General features: G+C 43.0%; 1 protein-coding gene and 1 long non-coding RNA gene across 5 annotated transcripts in view; one reads left to right on the top strand and one right to left on the bottom strand.

Annotated features, from left to right (window-relative positions):
• Positions 1–6,089: 6,089 nt before the first annotated feature.
• LOC119816179 lies at positions 6,090–9,885 on the bottom strand. The gene is made up of 3 exons (XR_005285694.1): positions 9,723–9,885; positions 8,513–8,796; positions 6,090–6,218 (listed from the first exon to the last, which is right to left on the bottom strand). It is a non-coding gene; the product is annotated as an uncharacterized LOC119816179 (long non-coding RNA).
• A 173-nt stretch (positions 9,886–10,058) lies between these two features.
• Positions 10,059–20,890, top strand: part of Eya3 (EYA transcriptional coactivator and phosphatase 3) — an 85,836-nt gene continuing 75,004 nt past the window's right edge. For all 4 annotated transcript variants that reach the window (XR_005285737.1, XR_005285736.1, XM_038332912.1 and 1 more), the window contains exon 1: positions 10,059–10,185. The gene's annotated coding sequence lies outside the window, so the exon portion shown is untranslated. The remainder of the gene's footprint in view (positions 10,186–20,890) is intronic.

Here is a 20,890-nt window from a genome sequence, read left to right as displayed (position 1 = left end):
TGTCCAACTTCCTTGGTATTGTTAAAAGAAATGTTCTAATCCAGAAAAGCTATTTTTAGGGTGTAGCCATCCATATCTGTAATTTTGGCTCTCTCGGGAGGTAGAGGCAGGAGAAAAGAAGTGTAAGGCTGGCCTGAGCTACATAATGAATTGAGTTGGAGGCCAGCCTGGGTTATAAAGAATTTGTCTCAAAGGAAGAAAGGGGTGAGCTGGGGGACACTGGAGAAATGGCTCAGCAGTTCAAGGCACTGGCTGCTCTTCCGGAGTTATTTGGGTTGGATTCCTCCTAGCACCTACCTGGGCAGTTTCAACAACGTGTAACTCCAGTTCCAAGGGATCTGATACACTCTTCTGGCCTCTGTGGGCACCAGGCATGCATATAAGATGTACAGACATACAGGCTGACAAAACACTCATGCAACAGCCTGAGCTGTCACACAGAGAAACCCTGTCTCGAAAAACTAAAACAACCAAAACAAAAAAACCCAAAACACTTATACATATAAACCATATATGTGATATATATATATATTGTTGGCAGGAGCCTTCAAGTGGCCTCAATTTGGGTGAGGTTAGTTCAGTTTAGTTAGTCCTCTACACAGCAGGGGGCACCAAAGAGACGAAAGTAAGAGTAGCTACAGGTGGCCAAAAGATTAGGATTTCATACTGTTAAGACAATGACAGAAGTCTGGAAGCCAGATTTTCAGCCAGAAAAGTTAATTTGGCACCAGTACATCAAGGAACTGCTCTGTGGGTCTAACGTTGTGCATGAGGACAGTCTACAGTTATGTGGCATCCTATGGTGCCAAGGCAGCTGTTGCTAGACATCTGTGCAAGAAGACACTGTCTCAAGTGTGTTAATCAAAATAGAAAGGCATCCTAGTGGAAGTGGGTTGGACACGGCAGGATGTGGATGTGCGTGATCAGGCATCCCAAAATGGTCAAAGTGTGGGCAATGCAGACGGCACAAGGAGGATTCTCAATGACCCGAGGCAAAAGCTCCCAAACGCTGTACCTTGCCTGGCTCTCTTCCTTCTCCTCTTCCTGCTCCTCCTTCTCCCTCCCCATCCTCTGTTTTTTGTTTGTTTGTTTTGTTTGTTTGTTTGTTATTTCGAGACAGGGTTTCTCTGTGTAGCCCTGGCTTTCCTGGAACTCGCTCTGTAGACCTAACTGGCCTCAAACTCACAAAGATTCCTTTGCCTCTGCCTTCCACATGCAGGGATTAAAGGGGTGTGCCACCACCACCCTCTGAATTGTTGTCTTTGTGACAGCATTTTGTTATGTAACTTAAACTGGCCTCAAATATTGTGATCCTCCTGCCTCCACTCTCCCAGAGCTGGGAATATAGTCCTGTGCCACCACACCTACCTTGAAAGTTTTGAGAACCTCTTAAGTCTTAAAATTATTGAGGGGGCTGAGGATATAGCTCAGTTGGTAGAGAGTTTACCTAGCTTGAAGCCCTGGGTTTGACCCCAAGCACCACATAAACCAGGCATGGTGGTACACGCTTGTAATCTTAGCACTTTGGAGAGTACAAACAGGAAGGTCAGAAGATCAAGGTCATCCTCTGCTACTCAGTGAATTTGAGGCCAGTACTTTATGAACCCTATCTCATAAAAACCCCAGACACGTTTAAAACATACTTGAGGTCTGGAGAGAACCATGTTGGTAGAGTGTTTGCCCAGCATGCATGAAGTCTTGGGTTCAATCCCCAACACTACACAAATCCAGTGCGGTGATCTAATATCATCAAGGAAGTGGAGGCAGGAGAATCACAAAATCAAGGTCATTGTCACCTACATAGCAAGTTCGAGGCCAGCCTGGACTACATGAAAAACTATCTCAAAAAATTAGGATCTCAAAGGGCTTTTGCTTATACAGATTTTTATTTATAATTGCTCTTTTCAAAATTAGAGGTAATTAGTTTTTAGAATGCAATATACCACCTGGTATGGTAGTGTACATCTTTAATCCCAGTACTAGGGAGTCAGAGGCAGGTGAATCTCTGTGAGTTCGAGACCAACCTGGTCTACAGAGTGAGTTCCAGGACAGCCAGGGCTACACAGAGAAACCCTGTCTTGAAAAATGAAACCAAATCAAAACAAACAAAAAACCCAGTACACCAGCAAGAGTATCAATAGTGTTTAAAGTAATTAGTAAGTGAATTATTTATTTTTTTCTGGTCATATACATCTGTTGTACAAGCTGGTTTTGTAAGGTGTGCTGACCACTTTCCTTCATACTCTGTCTATTATTTGTGTGATTCTGTCTTCCAGCACAGCTGGAAGTGTGTGTGTGGAGGTTAGGAGACAACTCTGTGGTGTCGGTCCTCTCTTTCCATCAGGTGAGCTGCTGAGCCTTGCGACAACTCTTCTTCATTCTCATCAGAAGGGCTTGAGACATGCATCTGTATCACGGTATACCCACACCTAACTCCGAAGGGGACACATTTCAGTTCATGTAGAATTTAAAGGCTTACTGGTAAGAGTTGGGGAAGGGAAGAGTACATAAGTTTGTTTCTCAGAGTATCTGGCGAATGAATTCAAGTAGATGAAGAGGATAATACAGTTTCAGTCCTAAGGGAGGCAGTGCCCAACTTGGAGAGGTGTGTCCAAACATGTAAGCCACTTCAGGATCATGGGATCATCAGTCCCCTTTCTCTTGGACATGGCGCTGCCTATCTCCTTAACACTATACAATCTATGACAACAATTTTTTAATATTTATTTATTATGTATACAATATTCTGTCTGTCTGTATGCCTGCAGGCCAGAAGAGGGTACCAGACCCAATTACAGATGGTTGTGAGCCACCATGTGGTTGCTGGGAATTGAACTCAGGACCTTTGGAAGAGCTCTTAACCTCTGAGCCATCTCTCCAGCCCTATGAAAACAATTATAAATTGAACCACATGCCTCTCTTTCTAGTTTCTGTGCCAATTTCTTCCTTCCTTCCCTCTCTCCTTCCTTCCTTCCTTTTTTTGTTTTGTTTTGTTTTTAGAGACAGTGTTTCTCTGTAGCTCTGAAGCCTGTCCTAGAACTCACTCTGTAGACCAGACGGGCCTCGAACTCACAGAGATCCATCTGCCTCTGCCTCCCGAGTGCTGGGATTAAAGGCGTGTGCCACCACAGCCCGGCCTGCGTCACTTTTGGCTGTAGTAGCTGTTCATTTTAACTCAGCATGCAGACTAGGCTGGTGATCCACTTGCCTTTGTCTGCCGAGTGCTAGGATATGCAATGAGGCCACCACGCACTTCTAATACTGGGTAGACTATTTTACTACATTAGTCTGTTTCCCCAAGGCTGTGCCCATCCCAGCGCAGGCCTGCAGCTTGCTGGAGGGTACGTGCCCATCTGGTGCTGGTGGCTGTTATTGGTCATGAGGACTGGCAGTAGAGGGAAGCTTGTCTTCCCACTGGCTCAGGGTCTTCTCAACATTGTCTTAATACTCTCCAGAGTGATCCCTCTGCTTTTTCCCTCCTTCGATCCATGACATGCATTGCCTGACCTTCCAACCCCTGCTCTGAGCACAGACTGATTTTTTTTTTGAGGTAGCTCTGACTGGTCTGGACATCAGGCTGACCTTGACTGATCTCACAGAGATCTGACTGACTCTACATCCTGAGAGCTGGGATTAAAGACACCACTTCCAGCCCTAAATTTTCCTTTAGAAACACTGTGTATTTTCTGTAGTGTTTGCACCATTTTATAATTCCATCAATCAACCACTTTTAGAGGTTTCCATGTCATAAAAAATGACCAAAACAGACAGATAAAGCACACACACACACACACACACACACAAATAGACTAATTCCAGTACTCTGGAGGTTGAGGCAGGAGGCCTGCCAGAAGTTTAAGGCTACTGTGGGCTACATAGTGAGTACAAAAACTTTTGTGTTTTGATTTGCACCTTCTCTTTTGTTCAGTAATACCTGTATATAACATTTAGCAATAGCCTTTCTTTTCTGTTAAGTTTTAAGTAGAAGAGTCCAGATTGAAGAAATAGTAACAGCATTTTTGGTATATTTATTTAGGTTTGTCCTAAGTAACACTGTACTAAGGTGGGGAAAACAAACAATATACAGTGTATGCCTGGAATCCCCACACTGGGCTGGGAAGCAAAGGTGGAGGAAGTTCTAGAACAGAGAGAGAGAAAACAAAAACCCTGTTTCCAAAAAACCAAAAAAAAAACCCAAAAAAACAAACAAACAAAAAAAAAAAACAACTGTAGTGAGGGGCAGATGGACCGCGTTCCCACTGCCCAGCTCCCGGCCACCGGCTAGCTTATGCCCCAAAATAACAACACACAAATTGTATTCTTTTAAATACTGCCTGGCCCATTAATTCCAGCCTCTTACTCACGTCTTGACTAACCCATATCTAATAATCTGTGTAGCACCACAAAGTGGTGCCTTACCGGGAAGTTTCTAGCTTATGTCCATCTTGGGCTGGGGCTTCATTGCGCGTCTGTCTTCTCTCTGAGCAGAGGCATGGCAGTCTGTCTAACTTAGGAGAGGCGTAGCATCTGACTGAGCCATCTACCTCACTTCCTTCTTCCTGTTCTGTCTACTCCGCCCACCTAAAGGCTGGCCAATCAAATGGGCCAGGCAGTTTCTTTATTAGCCAATGGGAGCCCTCCATCATTTCCCCTTTTTCTGTTTAAACAAAAAAGAAAGGCTTTAACTTTAACATAGTAAAATTACATATAACAAAACAGTTATCAAGTAAGAATTACAGTTACAATATTTATATCTACTTTATCTTTTATCATAACAAAGGAAAACAACTATAATTATCTATCTATTCTTCTTCAGCTCCATCAAAGACTCCAGAAGGACACAATATTACCTACGTAAATAAGAAATATGCAATTTCCAAACTCTAGAAATGATAGAGACATCTCGCTGCATGGACAGTCACCCAAAGTTCTTTTGTATTGTTGGGGCATGTATCTTCAGCCTATAGGTCCACAGTATCCAGCAGACTTTCTCATGAAGCAGGAAATTTCAAAGGCAGTTCAGTCAGTATCTGCTGTGTCCTGCAGAATGTCTCGCAGACTCTTTCATGAGTCAGGAACCCCAAAGAATCATCTCACATTTAGGCAAGTTCAGCAGTCCTCTCTGTGGGTTCTCTGTGTCCAGTTTATGCAACAGTCCAAGCAAGAGCAGTTTCTTGCCCAATGGCTATCAAACTCCATAAGTAGCCTCTTCGATGCCCATCTTCCTCTCGAAGTAGATTGGTGCTGCCAGGAGCAGACGTGTCTCATTGTCATGAAAAACCCTAAGTTATTAAAACATTTAAGTGGGATATTCTGTAGTCTTTGAAAGATATGAAGAATGTCTATCTAACTGAAATATATCTCTATATATCTAGAAAATCTAACTAACATGACTATAAGCTTTACTATTATCGATGATTATCCATTAACAACCTATATTTCTTAACTATACATTACATTTTTAAAATGAACTACACAATCACAATACCTTAATCAGTGAGATGTCCCCAGGCAGTAGTCCCAAAATATATACTGTACATGCACATCAGTCCTGTGCCTTGTTAGCCATTAAACAAACAATGCTCTAGGACCAACAAGATGGCTCAGCAGGTAAAGATGCTTGCCCCGAAAACTGATGACCAAACGGTGGGGGGTTGGGGAGGAGGAGAGGGAGGCTGAAGAGGAGAGAGGCATATGATATCATGGAGAAGCCTGTAAGTAAATACAAACCTCCTCCATCCTTGGCTACCTGTCGCTCTTCCTGAAGTAAGAGAGAAGATCCTGGGCTCTGAAGTCATCCTGACCTAGTTTAAGTCGTTGTTAGATGTTTTGTTCCTTTGTTATTATTATTACTATTACTATTATTATTATGTTTTTTGTTTTTCGAGACAGGGTTACTATTATTATTATTATTACCATTATTATTATTTTCCAGAATAACTTTCTAGAGCTTAAGAGAAAAACAACAGGGCAGGCTAGCTGTAAGTCTTGGCAGATGCCAGGAGGGGAGGGAGACAGAGAGAGAGAGAGAGAGAGAGAGAGAGAGAGAGAGAGAGAGAGAGAGAGAGAGAGAGAGAGAGAGAGAGAGAGAGAGAGACGCCTTTTGCGTTAGGAGCAGAGATGGTCAAGGGCAGAAGCTGGACCCAGGAGGGTGGCTCAGAGGGAAAGTGAGGCAGCTCAGAACACCGGGGAAAACATGTCCAGACTTTGGCAAGCATCTGAAAGAAAGAAAAAGAAGGAAAAGGGGAAGTTACACTTTGGACAGGCTGAGCAGCTCCACAGGTGACTGCTGTTAGGTTTTCTGATCTTGGGCCTGGCTATGTAGCCCAGGTTGTCTTTGAACTCACCATCCTGCTGCCCTAGCCTCCTGCATGTTGGGAGTGCAGGTATGCATCACTATGCTGAGGCTTGTTTGTGTCTCGCTAGTCATGTGACCTCAAGCAAGTTGCTTAACTTTTCCCTAGCACAATGACCTCATCTCTAGAGTGAACCCAATTGTGATTTCTGCTGCACTTGAAAGATTCAAAGTCAAGGCCTAGAGTTAGGTTCTGTTCTGTTCTTTTGTTTGTTTGTTTGTTTTTGAGACAAGGTCTCCGTATTGAGACTGGGCTGGCCTCCAACTTGGAACAGTCCTCTTGTCTCTGTCTCCCCAGTACTCGAATTACAGGCTTGTGTCACTATGACCTCAAAATGAACAAGCAAATATGAACGGACCACTCTGGCTAGAGGTACAGTACACAAGTGGGGGCTAGGCATTCAGTCCGCAATCTGAGAGCTGGGAAGGGCTGGTCAACCAGGACCTTATAGATTGCAGCAAGAAGAAAGGATTTTGTTCTCAAAAGACGCTGAAGACTGGGTGCAGTGGCAGAATGTCTTTAATCCCAGCATTACAGAGGCAGAGGCAGGCAGATCTCTGTGAGTCTGAGGCCAGCCTCGTCTACATAGAGTTCTAGGACAGCCAATGCGACATAGTGATACTCAGTGTGTGTATGCATTTGTGTGTGTGTGTGTGTGTGTGTGTGTGTGTATATACTGCAAAGACACTGGCAAGTTTGTTCTCATTTTTTACATTTATTTGTTTATCTGTGTATATGTGTATGGGTGTCACAGCTTGTATGTGGAGGGTCAGAGGACAACTTGCAGAAATTGGCTCTTTCCTTCCACCATGTGGGTCTTAGGGACTGAACTCAGGTCATCAGTTTTCGGGGCAAGCATCTTTACCTGCTGAGCCATCTTGTTGGTCCTAGAGCATTGTTTGTTTAATGGCTAACAAGGCACAGGACTGATGTGCATGTACAGTATATATTTTGGGACTACTGCCTGGGGACATCTCACTGTTTGTGAGCTCCCTCTGGTGGAGCTGGTGGTTCAACCTGTATGGTTTCATGTTCGTAAAAGCAAAATACCAACAAGCGATTAATTTATCCTTTCATTCAACATGCATTTATTGGGTGTTTACTATGTGACATATTGTGTTCTAGAGCTAAAACACCCACAAAAAATAAATATCCAAGTTGGACATCGTGGTACACACCAGAGATTCTAGAAAGGGAGGAGGAGAATCACAAGTTCAGTTCCACCCTCAGTCACAAATCTAGGTGGAGGTTAGCCTGGGCCATAGGAGACCTTATTTCAGAAAAACAAAAAAGACCTTATTTCAGAAAAAAACAAAAACAACAAAACCCCCCAAAAACCATACCCCACCCCTCCAAACCAAAATCCAAGCCCTAATGGAGCTTATATTCTCGTAGGCAGGGAGACAGTAAGCCAAACTCACAAGCAACTTGGACAAATGTCACAAGAAAAATCACTGGGGGGTAAGAAAGTCCAAGGAAGATAATAGTGTTCCTGTTTGTTTTGGGGGTTTTATTGCTGTGAAGAGACATCATGACCATGGCAACTCTTTCTCTGTAGTTTTGGAATCTGTCCTGGCACTTGCTCTGTAGACCACGATCTCAGACTCACAGAGATCTGCCTGCCTCTGCCTCCTGAGTGATGGGATTAAAGGCGTGCACCACCACTGCCTGGCACCAAGCAAATCTTATAAAAGAAAACATTTCATTGGGGCTGGTATACAGTTTCAGAGGTTTAGTCCATTGTCATCATGGCAAGAAGCATGGCAGCATGCAGGCAGGCACGGGGCTGGAGAAGGAGCTAAGAGTTCTAATCTTGATCCACAGGGAGCAGGAGACTGTGTGCCACGCTGGACATGGCTTGAGCTTATATGAGACCTTAAAGCCCGCCCCCACAGGGACACACTTCCATCAACAAGGCCCAATAGTGCCTAATAGTGCCATTCCCTATGGGCCAAGGAGTCAAACACAGATGTCTATGGGGCCATACCTATTCAAACTGCTACACCATTCAAAGTACAGTGTCAGAGAAGGTCTCCCTGAGAAGGCACATTTGAAGATGTAAAGGAGATGGCAGGGTGGATGATGCAGGTGTATGAGGGAAAAGCATTCTAGGCAGAGGTAGTAGGTAGTAGATAGCAGTTAGCGCCCCAGCCTACCTGCAGGCTCAAAGAGCAGCAAAGTAGACCAGTCTTTTTTTCCAAAATGGCTTCACTGCGGAGTCCTGCTGTCCTGGAACTCATTCTGTAGACCAGGCTGGCTAGAGAGCCACCTGCCTCTGCCTTCTGGAACTGGAATTAAAGGTGTGTGCCACCACCTCTTAAGGCCAGGGCATCTTCAGTGAAGGGGTGACTAAAGGAAGTTCAAGAAGAGGCAAGCATTCTCCTCGACAGAATTAAGTCTTGTGGGTCCCGGAGGCAATGTAAAGATTATAGTTTCAGCCCTGCGATAGAAAGTCATTGCCAGAAGCTCGTGATCTGATTAAGGCTTTAACAAGAGACTCCAGTTCTGGATGAGGCATGAAGAATAGCAAGTGTATAAAGAGGACACTCAGAATTACAGATGGGCTGTGACTTATACCCACGCAGGTGGCCAGGGGTCACGTTCTGCCAAGACTTTGAAGACAGCGTCTACTGACTGAGCTAATTAGATGTGGTGTGTGAGAAAGAAGGGTTAAGAATTTTACCAAAGTAGTTGCTTAGGAAATTATTGAAATAGAAGCAGTTAATAAAAGTTTTTTTTCCTTTTTATTTGTATCTAAAAGATAGCTTTTTAAGCAAACTTTGTGATTAATCTAATACTGTATTTGTAATTTTGGGTCTTTTTTTTCTTGAGGGTCTCTGAGACTGAATATACTGAAAACTCTAGAAAAGCTGTTTCCACGTCCATTCCTTGCCCACACTTGAGTTGTATTTTAAAACTAATGAAGCATTAAACAAAATGTTCCTCTGCGCATGGTAGTGGTATATGTCATATGCCTTTAATCCTAACAATTGGTAGGCAGAGGCAGGCAGAATTTTGAGTTCAAGGAGGCCAGCCTGGTCTACAGAGTGAGTTCCAGGACAGCCGGGGCTACACAGAGAAACCCTGTCTAGAAAAACCAAACCAAAACAAACAAAAAAGCCCAACCAAACAAGCAAACAAAAACTTCCTGAAAACAATGTGCACACAATGAAGGTGACTGAAAGGTATATGCTACTAGGCACAAACTAAAATTTCGGATAAAAACGTTCACTTGAGTTAGTCTTCCGAGCGTCTTCAAAACTTCATTTTCCTCTCCCACCTTTTTCTAAATCTACGAATCGCAGTCGGTATTCCAGCTTCACCGTCCCTTTACCGTAGGAATCACACGCTCTTTTAAGAACTTACTTTTAAAAAAATGAGAGCTGTTATCGTGGAGGCACAAGCCTGTAATACCAGTCCTTGGTTTAAGGAAGAGGATCGTGAGTTCGAGACCAACCTGAGCTAAGTAATGGGACTTTATTTTGGTGGTGGTGGAGAGGGCAGGGACTAACGGGCAGCTGCAGCTCCAGCCTCCTGCCAAAGTGCTCAGAAAAAGACATCAAGAACATAGGATCCCGGGACTCAATCAACGACCTCTGTCGGCGACGTGGGCGGGGCCTGGGCCTTTCCCCGCCCCGAGAAGCCTGACGCGTACTCAGGGTTCGGGCGGAACGAGGTGTGGATTGTGAGGCGGCCTCGTATGGCTACTTCCGGTTCCTAGGGATGCTCATCCGGGTCACGCTAACGCCGCGGTTTCCGCCACTCTGTTGGTTCCAGAGTGGGTCCGTAGCGGTCCCATGTTGTGCCGTGGGGCGTCTGCAGCCTTCGGGTGAGTCTTCGCCGCCTCCGCCTCCGCCGCCGCCGCCGCCGCCGCCAGGGTGTGAGCGCGGCGGCTCGGGTGCAGCCCGCAGAGCGACGGCTGAAGAGTTCTTCCCCGGTCCTGCTGGGTGGGGGGTCCCTCCGCCGGCCCCTTGTCCCTGCCAGTCTCCCCTCGAGCCTTTTCCGTCACGCTGGCCTCGCCCCTTCCTTCTCACCCACAGCCCCTCAACCCGGCCTCTGCCTCCGCACCGGTGGGTTGAGAGCCGGGAGCGTTGGGGTTCAGCTCCGTCCCCCAGCTCTTCTCACCTGTGACCCTTGCCCCCTCCTGGGACTGGAAGATGACAAGAGAGTTTCGCCTGCCTTGGCGGAGCGGGACGAGGGCTCCCTCCGAGCCACGGTCAGGGCCGACTTTCCTGCCCGGGGCAAGTTTTACCCCGAGGCGCGGGGTTGGACCGAACCCTGCTCGCTTCCCTAGTCTGTGAACTACAAAGGCGTCCCCGGTTCCTCGCTCTGCCTTAGTTTTCCGGGCTCTCGGAAGAGCAGCGAACAGGTGGCGGGCTCGCCGTCGGGCTTGTGTGGTCTTGTTAATTGACAGGTCTCGAGTACGTCCTGTCCGTTTGTGTCCTCTGCCCCGCGAGAATGGATGTGCACAGCTGAGGCCAGAATGCGGATGCTCTGCGCTCGTCACGGAGTTTAAGTTAGAAGACAGGTGTTAGGACGGAGCACCGCGTTTGCTGGGCGATCACCAGCCCTGGCTTTATAAACTTCACTTTTAGAACGTCTTCGTGTGGCCGTACTGTTTTCTGCTACAATTCGCTACTGTAACTCAAAGTAATTTTCCTTATAAGCCAGACATTACCTCTTAGAATGTTATTTTAACTTGTTAGTGTTGCCAGCATAGTTTAGGAACCATGATTTTCTTGTTTTGAGATTAAAGACAAAGACACCTTACATTCTCTGGAGATTTTTAGTGATCTATAATGTGAAGAGATTAGACTTAGTAATGGTTAGTATCCTGGTTCTCAAATTTTGTGATGTAGAGTTATATATCTAGAGGTACAGGTTTGGATAACTCCCCGCCCTCTCAGGTTTTGGGTGTTTGTAGCATTTTATTGCAGCCGTCATTTTCTTTTGTATGTCTAAAATTCAGTATTAATAATTTAAGGTGAACAGAACAAATCCAACGTTTATCATTGGTTTCTCTTGGCTGAGTTCTCATATACACATGTGAGAGTGTAGTATAGCCTGGCTTAGTCCAAAATTGGGCTGCTCTCTTCACCTATTTTTAGCAAAGAACTTTGGAGCTTGTCCATGTTAGTCCTGGATGCCACAGAGAAAGACCCTTGTCGTTGTCTTTCAGGATTTAACTGGTGAGGGAAGCCCCTATGAAATTTATCTGTTCACCTTGTATCTTCCCTGGAAGATCAGTCTGACTGCCTCGTTTCCCATCTTTGAAAACAACCCAAGTAACCATGGCTGGCTCCAGTGACTTCTTTGTCCCTAGGTTTGAAGAATACTTCTTTTTAAAATATACTTGGCACACAGCTTTCAACTCTTTTTACTTCTGAACTTTATATTTCTTTTCTTCTCTTCTTTACTTTCCCCCGCTTCTTTCTCCCCTTTTTTTCTGGTGTGTTTTGACCTAGGCTGGCCAGGCTTGCTGTGTAGCTGAGGATGGCCTTGAACTCCTTCTTGATCCTCCCACCTCCACCTTCTAAATTCTGGATTACAGGCCTGTGCCATCATGCTTGACTGTTTCTTAAGCTTATTTTCAGTCCAAACCCAGTGAGATTTTTATGATCTATAGCCAAAGGGAATTCAGAGTTCAAATGTACTCCTTCATGATACCCAGCTTTAAGAATTAATGATGATTTTTTTTCCAAAGTCTTTTATTTATTTTTCCTTTTTTATTTAACTGTGTATAAGTGCCTGGTGCCAGAGGAGACCAGAAGAGGGCTTCATATTCCCTTGAACTGGAGTTACAGATGGTTGTGAGCTGTCATGTGAGCGCTGGGATTCAAGCCTGGGTCCTCTGGAAGAGCAGCTTGTTCCCTTAACCACTGAACCATCTCTTCAGCCCACCACGATTGGGTTTTCTTTTTGTTTGTTTGTTTGATTTTTGAAACAGGATTTCTCTGTAGCTTTCTAACCTGTCCTGTAACTAGCTCTTGTAGATCAGGCTAGCCTCGAACTCACAAAGATACGCCCGCCTCTGCCTTCTGAGTGCTGGGATTAAAGGCATGCGCTACCACCGCCCGGCCAAGATTGGGTTTTTTTAAACGAATTCCTGCACTTGCATTCGGAGTGATGAGTTTTAGTTCTTTGCAAGCTGTGGACTAGTGAGCACAGTATAGTATTTGGTGGGCCATATTGATGGATTTAGGATATATGATTGAAACTCTTAGGAGAAACCCTGTCTTGAAAAATTTATTCTTCCCCCAAAATCATAATAAAACCAGAAATTTAAAGCAAAGAACTCATAATATTTATCTTTAATGTTTCCCCCTTTTGAGCATGCAGAATTATTTTAAATCACAAGAAATCTATAGTTTAAATCTGACTTTCTTTTTCTTTTGAGATGGAGTTCACGTAGCCCAGTCTGGCCTCCAACTCCCTATATAGATGAGGCTGACCTTGACCTCTTAACCTCCTGCCTACTCCCAAATGTTGGGATTACAGACATGTGCCACCATGTACCCTAATAGTGGTTTATTTTAAATAAGTTAATAGACCAGTCCAGTGTAGATAGTATTTAATATCTCATAGATCCTACAGATTGTGGTGGATGCACTTTAACTTATTACTTTGGTTAATATTTGTACCAGCTAGACATTTTTTTCTTCCAGTAAAATAGTGAGCAGTAATCTTTGAAGTATAGTTCTTTCAGTAAATATAAATCAGATGTCCACTGTGTCCATTATAATATTACATATTTGGACTGCTTACATGAATCAGATGCTCTTGTATAGGACCAGCAATTATATTAAACTCCAAATCTCATCTTGTTTGTAAATTTCTGAGTTAAATAAAGACTTAACATAATTAGAATTAAACTACTTTAAGAGGAACGTTTTGCATATTTGTAAGCCTGGCACTTGGGAGGAAGTAGAAATTTTGGTGAGTTTGAGGGAGATTCTGTCTCAGAAAAATCAAACCAAACTAAAAATAGAAACTAAACTCCCAGAAAATGAACTTTTAGACCTAAAAAAGGTGTCATTCACCAGAGAAAATGGCTTATGATTTTTTTTTTTTTTTTTTTTTTGGTTTTTCGAGACAGGGTTTCCCTGTAGTTTCTAGAGCCTGTCCTGGAACTAGCTCTTGTAGACCAGGCTGGCCTCGAACTCAGAGATCCGCCTGCCTCTGCCTCCCGAGTGCTGGGATTAAAGGCGTGCGCCACCACCGCCCGGCATGGCTTATGATTTTTAAAACTAGATGTATGATTTCCTACTGTTTTGAAATCATTTTAGAGTTTTAAGATTATTGTTTGAGTCTCTATCACAGCTTAATAGAAAGATTTTATTCTTTGTAAGTACAAGTAATCTTCATTTGGTGATTTTTTTTTTTTTTGCAACTGACCTATAAAAATCTGTAGTAAAATAGTAAACAAACAAAATACATTATAAAGATAAAAAGAGAAGAAATAAAGAAAGAAGTGAGTTCAGGTGGGCATGGTGCCTTGTGTCTGCAGTACCAGGAGATGGCTGGACTTGGTGATTGTGAGTCCCTGCTGAGCCTGGGCGACACAGCAGGACGTCGTCTTTAAACAAACAGACAAAACAAAACACTACATGACAGTTCTGTCAGGTATTAGTCTATTCTAAATGGTTCATACATTACTAACTCTACTTCTTACAGCATTATGAGTATATTCTAATTTTCCATATGAAGAAACAGTACAGAGTCTATAACTTGCCCAAAGTAACAAGGCTACTTAAGCAGATTTGAATTTGGTCTTTGTAGTTTCAACTTCTTAACTTTTTTTCTTTGTTGTTCAAGAGACTACTATTTTTAGTCTTCTGTGTCATAAAGCAACTGTAAAAGTTTAAGGTTTAAAAAGCAATTTGAAACAAATGATTACCTTTTTTTTTGAGACAAAGTGTTTCTGTGTTGCTTTGTCTGACCTAGAGCTCACTCTGCAAGCCTCAGCTCACAAAGATCTGCCTGTCTTTGTCTCTGCAGTACTGAGATTGAAGGTGTGCACCCGGCCAGTATTACTGCTTTTAATTAAATATTTATTTTTGAGTATATGTCTGCTTGTGTGTGTGAATGTGTGTATGTGCACACAAATGTAGGAACAATTAGAGGCGTGGGATTCTTGGAGCTGCAGTTATTAGGTGGAACTCACAGAGATCGCCTGCCTCTACCCCTGAGCGCTGGGATTAAAGGCGTGCGCCAGTATGCCCTGAAACTCACACTCTTAGCTTCTGAGCCAGCCACCTGCCTCTCCAGCCCCCCATCAGAAAGTTTGTCTGGTTATGTATGAACACCGGCTTAAGGTAGATTGCAAACTTGTCACTGCCTGTGTTTTTAACTCTCCCAGAAACATAGTTAAAAAACAGGGCGGTGATGACACGCGCTTTAAATCCCAGCAGTCTGGAGGCAGAGGCAGGCGGATCTCTTGAGAGTTTGAGGCCAGCCTGGTCTACAAGAGCTAGTTCCAGGACATCTAGGACAGTTTCACAGAAAAACCCTTTCTTGAAAAACAAAAAACCACCACCACCAACAGAAGTAAAAAACATAATCAAGTCACTTTCTTTAGCTTACAGCATATTGAATAAGCTTGTATAATAGCCTCAACTGTTAGCATTCCCTCGTCTTAGTTTGCGAACTTTGGAATATAAAACAAGGCTAAAACAGATTTCTGCCTACTTCTGATTTCATTTCCAAAATTGAAAATTTTTGTAAAATTAAATATAACCATCTCATTAAGACCATCCTATTTAAAGTAATAATTTAAATTAGTGATTTTATGTCTTCTTGAGGTCCTTTTTCCTCAGAGGCATACTTCACTCAGATGGAATGGCATATGCTTTAATTTAGGAGGCAGAGAGAGGTGGATCTCTAAGTTACAGGCCAGCCAGGGCTACATAATGAGGTCTTCAAAAAATAAAAAAAGTAGATATTAATGAAACTAATTTGTTGAATTGTCAAAACTTTAGTATATAATTTGAAATAGATAGTTCACTCTTTAAACATTTATTAATCTGTGTGCGCGCACACATGCCTGTTTTACAGCATGTTGTATGGCAGTTACAGAACAACTTGGTGGGATCTGTTGTCTCTTGTGTGAGAACCAGTGGGAACCCAGGTCACTGGGCTTTGGTGGCAAGTGCCTTTACCTGAGGAGCCTTCTTGCAGGCCCTTCATTCCCTTTTTGATTGGTCAGTTTTTGTTTGTGACAAAGTGGCTTTCAAGGTTTTGGTCATGGTACACTGTAGATGCATGTTACATTGTTACAGTTTTACGCACATATATGTACATCCAGTATTCAAAGTGAGTTCAGTGAAACAGTTCACTGGTGATGAATTGCAGTGTTTTCTGGTTATTATACTTCATTTAAATAGGCTGCTGGTTGCCTCGTCACAAAGTTGTGACTATTTATAATATAGTATACCGCTATTGAAAAGTTCTAGTCCTAACTTTGTACATTAGTTTTTGGGGGGATTAAATTTGTGGGTTTACTGGATTTGGGGAGATTTATTTATGTTTTTGATTTTTTTTTGAGACAAGGTTTCTTTGTGTAGTTTTGGCTCTCATGGATCTAGCTCTGTAGACCAGGCTCCCTTCGAACTCACGGAGATCCACCTGCTTCTGCTTCCCAAGTGCTGGGATTAGAGGTGTGCACCAGCACTGCACAGCCAGAAGATTTGTTTTAAATTATGTGAGTTGCATGTCTTCAAGTGGGTATATGTCCACTATTGCAGGTGCCCTCAGAGGCTGGAGGCAATCCATTCCTGCTGCAGCTGGAGTTACAGGCAGTTGTGAGCTGTTGGACTAGGGTGCTGGGAACTACTCGGATCTTCTGTCAGTGCACACTCTTAAAGGTTGAGTCATCTCTACAGCTCCTGCCTTTATTAGGTTTTGACCTCTGAAAGTTACCTTGATTATGTAAGGATTTTAGACAAATAAATGTGTAAAACAATTGAGAGGGGACCCTACTGGACCATGATTTTAACTTCAGTAAACCATCTGTGCATACAGTCCCAGCTTGGGAGATAGTGGCAGGAAAATCAGGAATTAAAAGAGCCATCCTCAACTACAAATAGCCTTCAAGGCCAGTCTGGGCTACATGAGACCCTGTCTCAAAAAACAAACCATGAGGGGTGAACATGATTAAAATGCTTTACATGCATGCATAAAGCTGTCGTAGTTAAACCCACTCCTGTGTATAATTTATATGTATTACTTTCATGTGTTTGTGTCTTAGCTGCATGAGATTTTGTGTAGCACATGTGTGTGAGTGCCCTCAGAGGACAAAGGCTATCAGATCCACTGGAACTGGAGTTACAGGCAGTTATGAGCCACTTATGTGGGTGCTGGCAACAGAGCCCAAGTCCTGCAAGAGCAGAATACAATCTTAACTACTAAGCATCTCTAGCCTCTGTGTATAATTAATATATGCCAATAAAAAATTTAAAAAACAAAATAAAAAATGGCCCCCACACCCGCAGAAGTCCTGAGTACTTTGGTTGTGAAGTGCCTGGTTTACAGCGCACCCATCAGAAGAATCCTTTCTTAGTTTCCACATAACAGCCAAAGTTTAGGCTTGTTCGGTGCTTTTCAAAGGCATCATTTTTGTTCTGGCATTTAGTCAGTAGGGGACAAAGCTGCTTTCTCTCTCTCTCTCTCTCTCTCTCTCTCTCTCTCTCTCTCTCTCTCTCTCTCTCAAAGATTTATTTATTTATTTATACATGCATACATATATACATACATACAGTATCCTGTCTGTAGGCCAGAGGAGGGCTCCAGATCTCATTACAGATGGTTGTGAGCCACCATGTGGTTGCTGGGAATTGAACTCAGGACCTCTGGAAGAGCAGTCAGTACTCTTAACCACTGAGCCATCTCTCCAGCCCATTTCTCCCCACTTTTTTTTTTTTATCCCCACTCTAGGCTTTAAAACCAAGCCGGGCGGTGGTGGTGCACGCCTTTAATCCCAGCACTCGGGAGGCAGAGGCAGGCGGATCTCTGTGAGTTCGAGACCAGCCTGGTCTACAAGAGCTAGCTCCAGGACAGGCTCTAAAGCTGCAGAGAAACCCTGTCTCGAAAAACAAATCAAAAAAAAAAAAAAAAAAAAAAAAACAAAACCAAGAAAAGAGGGCTGAGGGAATGAAGCAGTTGCTCATCTGTGCGAGGTCACTGTTAGGGTCTGCGGTGGTGGATCACATTCATGTCCCCGTTCAGCTTTTGAAATCTTAGAGCAGAAAGGAAGGTGTAGATTGTAACATTTCTGTCCTGTCCGAGCCATTATTGATGTGAGGTCAGCAGACATAACCAACTTTTTGTGTTTAATTAGTTACTACCTCGTATTTAGTCTTTTTTGAGTGTTAACTGTGCTATACACAGGCTGGCCTCAAATTCACAGCAGGCTTGCTGAAGGCTACACTTAACCCTGACGAGCAATTGCTGTGAGCCGGTGCTGTCAGTGCATTTCAGTGGGGTCCACACACACGAGTGGAGGAGAATTGGGGATGAGAGCTGGAAGGGAAGAAAAAAACTCGCCTCCTCCCCAGCTTCCTGCCACCATCTCTTGTCTGCGCTGGCTACTGGTGACTGTGGCATGCATAGCGTACATTTTTGCATCACTCATTCGTTTTGTCTGTGAGATACAGACTTATGGATTGAGAGCTCTGACTTGAAAAATAAACCTGCCTGACCTTGACTTCCAGTTGCAGACTTCTTAGGTATACACCCTTGAGCAGGTTACCTGCTGTGCCTTTAGTTTCCATCTGTGGACCAGTGATGATCGGAAATGGTTCTTGTGTTACAAGCGTAATGGAAAGATGAAAACAGTAGTGTATAAAGGTACTTAGAACAGTGTGTGATCCATAAAAAGCATTCTGTAAATGTCAGCTATTGGTACTGTGAGCTCATATTTTGGATCTCCTGGGAATATTTGACTGTGGTGTTTTATATATATGCTGAATAAAAACATTGTGATTGGCATGTTAAATTGTCCAGAAGTTTGGAAGCATCTTTTCTTGAAGATTTGTATAGAAAGGTCTTGTGTGGAGTTTTAGAATGAAAGCCGTGTGACAAAGATAAGTAGTTCTGTGGGTCCATCTTACCTAATCTTTCATTGTAATTTCTTACTATTTGGATCTTTCTCTTAATGGTTTTAATATTCTTAGTTCAAAGATTTTATTTTTAATCTAAATTTTGTGATTATGTATATGTATGTAGGTATATGATTATGAGTGATGTTGCCTGAGGATACCAGAAGAGGGCCTTGGTCCCTTGGAATTGGTTAACATGCAGCTGTGAGCCATCTCATGGGTGCTGGGAATTGAACTCAGGTCCTCTGAAAGAGCAGTATGAGCTCTAGATTGCTGAGTCATCTCTCCAGCCCTTCAAAGTTGTTTCTAAACAAATACATCATGAGTATTATGTGCTAACCTGTGCTTATGTTTTACAGATATTAACACATTTAGTCCTTATAAGAAAGGTAGTTATAGCCGGGTGGTGGTGGCGGCGCACACCTTTAATCCCAGCACTGGGGGGCAGAGGCAGGTGGATCTCTCTGAGTTCAAGGCCAGCCTGGTATACAAGAGCTAGTTCCAGGACAGGCTCCAAAGCTACAGAGAAACCCTGTCTCGAAAAACCAAAAAAAAAAAAAAAAAAAAAAAAAAAAAACAACCGGCGTTAAAATAAATGACGTCAAAGAGGGGGTGGGGAGAAAAGAAAGGTAGTTATTCCTGTTTCACACATGAAGTGACTAAGATCCAGCAGGCCTTATCTAAGGTTTCATGGTTACTGTCAGAGCTGGTAGTCTGGTCCCAAAGTGTGTGTCCCCAGTCATCTTAAGCTTGTCAGCCCTGCTGCTCTTAGAGATTAACTTTGTTGAAAAGGCACACTAAGGCACACTATTAAATCTCCCTTCACTGCCCTTCTCTTTGTGAGCTGCAGGGATGGCACAGGGAGTGAGAGTGTTGGGTTTTGTTTATAGACCTTTGAAGTAGTAAATGCATTTGTAGAAATTAAAATTAATAAAACAAACCGATATAGGTTTCTTTCAGCAGTTAGAATACAGACTTTTGAAAACCTTAGTTTTGAGGTTAATGCTGTTAGAATACCAGAGCCCTAGCTGACATGTAGATCAGATAATATGTGAAATGAAGTACATTTTTTATATAATTAGAAGCAATGTATTTTTGGAATATTCATGCCAAAGTGTAATATTATGTGTCCAGTTGCAGCTCCTACTGAAAAAATGTAATTCTCTGAGAACTGTTAAGGTTGTGGATTAAAGGATAAAGGAAATGTTTTGGAGATTAGGGTTCTGAAGTCTTGAAAATCAGAGAAATTCTAAAACTGACAAACTGAAAACTCAAGAGGTCTTAAGGCATGTTAGAAGGAATGGAGTTGTTGGACTTAGTTGTTACTAAACTTGTATTTTCCCCTCGTATATATGTGTGCATGTGTTTGTGATTTTTAATGATTTATTTTTCTTTTATGTGCATTGGTGTTTTGTCTATGTGAAGGTATCAGGTCCCCTAGAACTGGAGTTGTAGACATTGTTAGCTGCCAAGTGGGTGCTGGGAATAGACCAGGTCCCCTGGACAAACAGACAGTGGTTTTAAACACTGAACCATCTCTTCAGACCCTAGAGACAGTTTTCTTTGTTTTGATTTTTTGAAAAAGGGTTTCTCTATGTAGCCCATGTTGTCCTGGAACTTGCTCTGTAGACCAGACTGGTTCCAAACCCAAAGATCTGCCCGTCTCAGCCTCCTGAGTGCTGGGATTAAAAGTGTGTGCTACCACCAACCAACAACCTTAGAGACGGTTTTATAGACAACTTTAAGGATGATTTTCCAAGAAGTAAAACTAGAAATTGTAAAAGTAATTCTTGTTCTTACTATATTCCTAAAATATTCTTACAAGAATTTAATATAGCCTAAGTCTGTAACTTTCTCAGTAATCACGATATATTCTTCTTCTCAGTGTAAAGTCAGCATAAATATTCCTACAGCTGACAATACTAAAGCATGTCTGTCCTTCATGCCTCCAAATAAAGGAGCCAGAAGGTCTCACCAGCTTTACCAGTCAGTTGACTTGGGCTGATGTTTATAGGAGTTGCCTTGCATATGATGGCTTTAGTCTGCCTGCAGAAAGTGGTGGTTGCAGGTGTGTGTTGTGCCCGCACACTCCACACACTCCCCTCCCTGCCTCATGTGATTTTTACTGTTGCCCAGGTTATGGCAGCTTGAAGCCTCTCTTAGAACCACTCTAAGGAAGTATTAAGGGCTGAGTATTGGTCCACGGGATATTTCTGCCTCCTGTAGGGCTGCGAATAAAGGATTCTGAAAGGATATTCTGGTATGTATTTTAGGTTTGTTGTTTTTTGTTTGTTTTTTTTTTTTAAGGTAGAAACATTGCCTTCAGCTGATGCGACTTTAATGGAGTTTGAAAAAATAAGACCCAAAGGAGACTGAATAAGAACTAGATGGAGAAACTAGGTGAGAAATTGAAGCATACGTAGACTTACCAGACACCAA

Source organism: Arvicola amphibius, chromosome 6 (genome assembly GCF_903992535.2).
Source record: "Arvicola amphibius chromosome 6, mArvAmp1.2, whole genome shotgun sequence".
Classification (NCBI taxonomy): domain Eukaryota; kingdom Metazoa; phylum Chordata; class Mammalia; order Rodentia; family Cricetidae; genus Arvicola; species Arvicola amphibius.
Note: the sequence above shows the minus strand (reverse complement) of the source record. Positions and strands in the feature narration are given on the sequence as shown.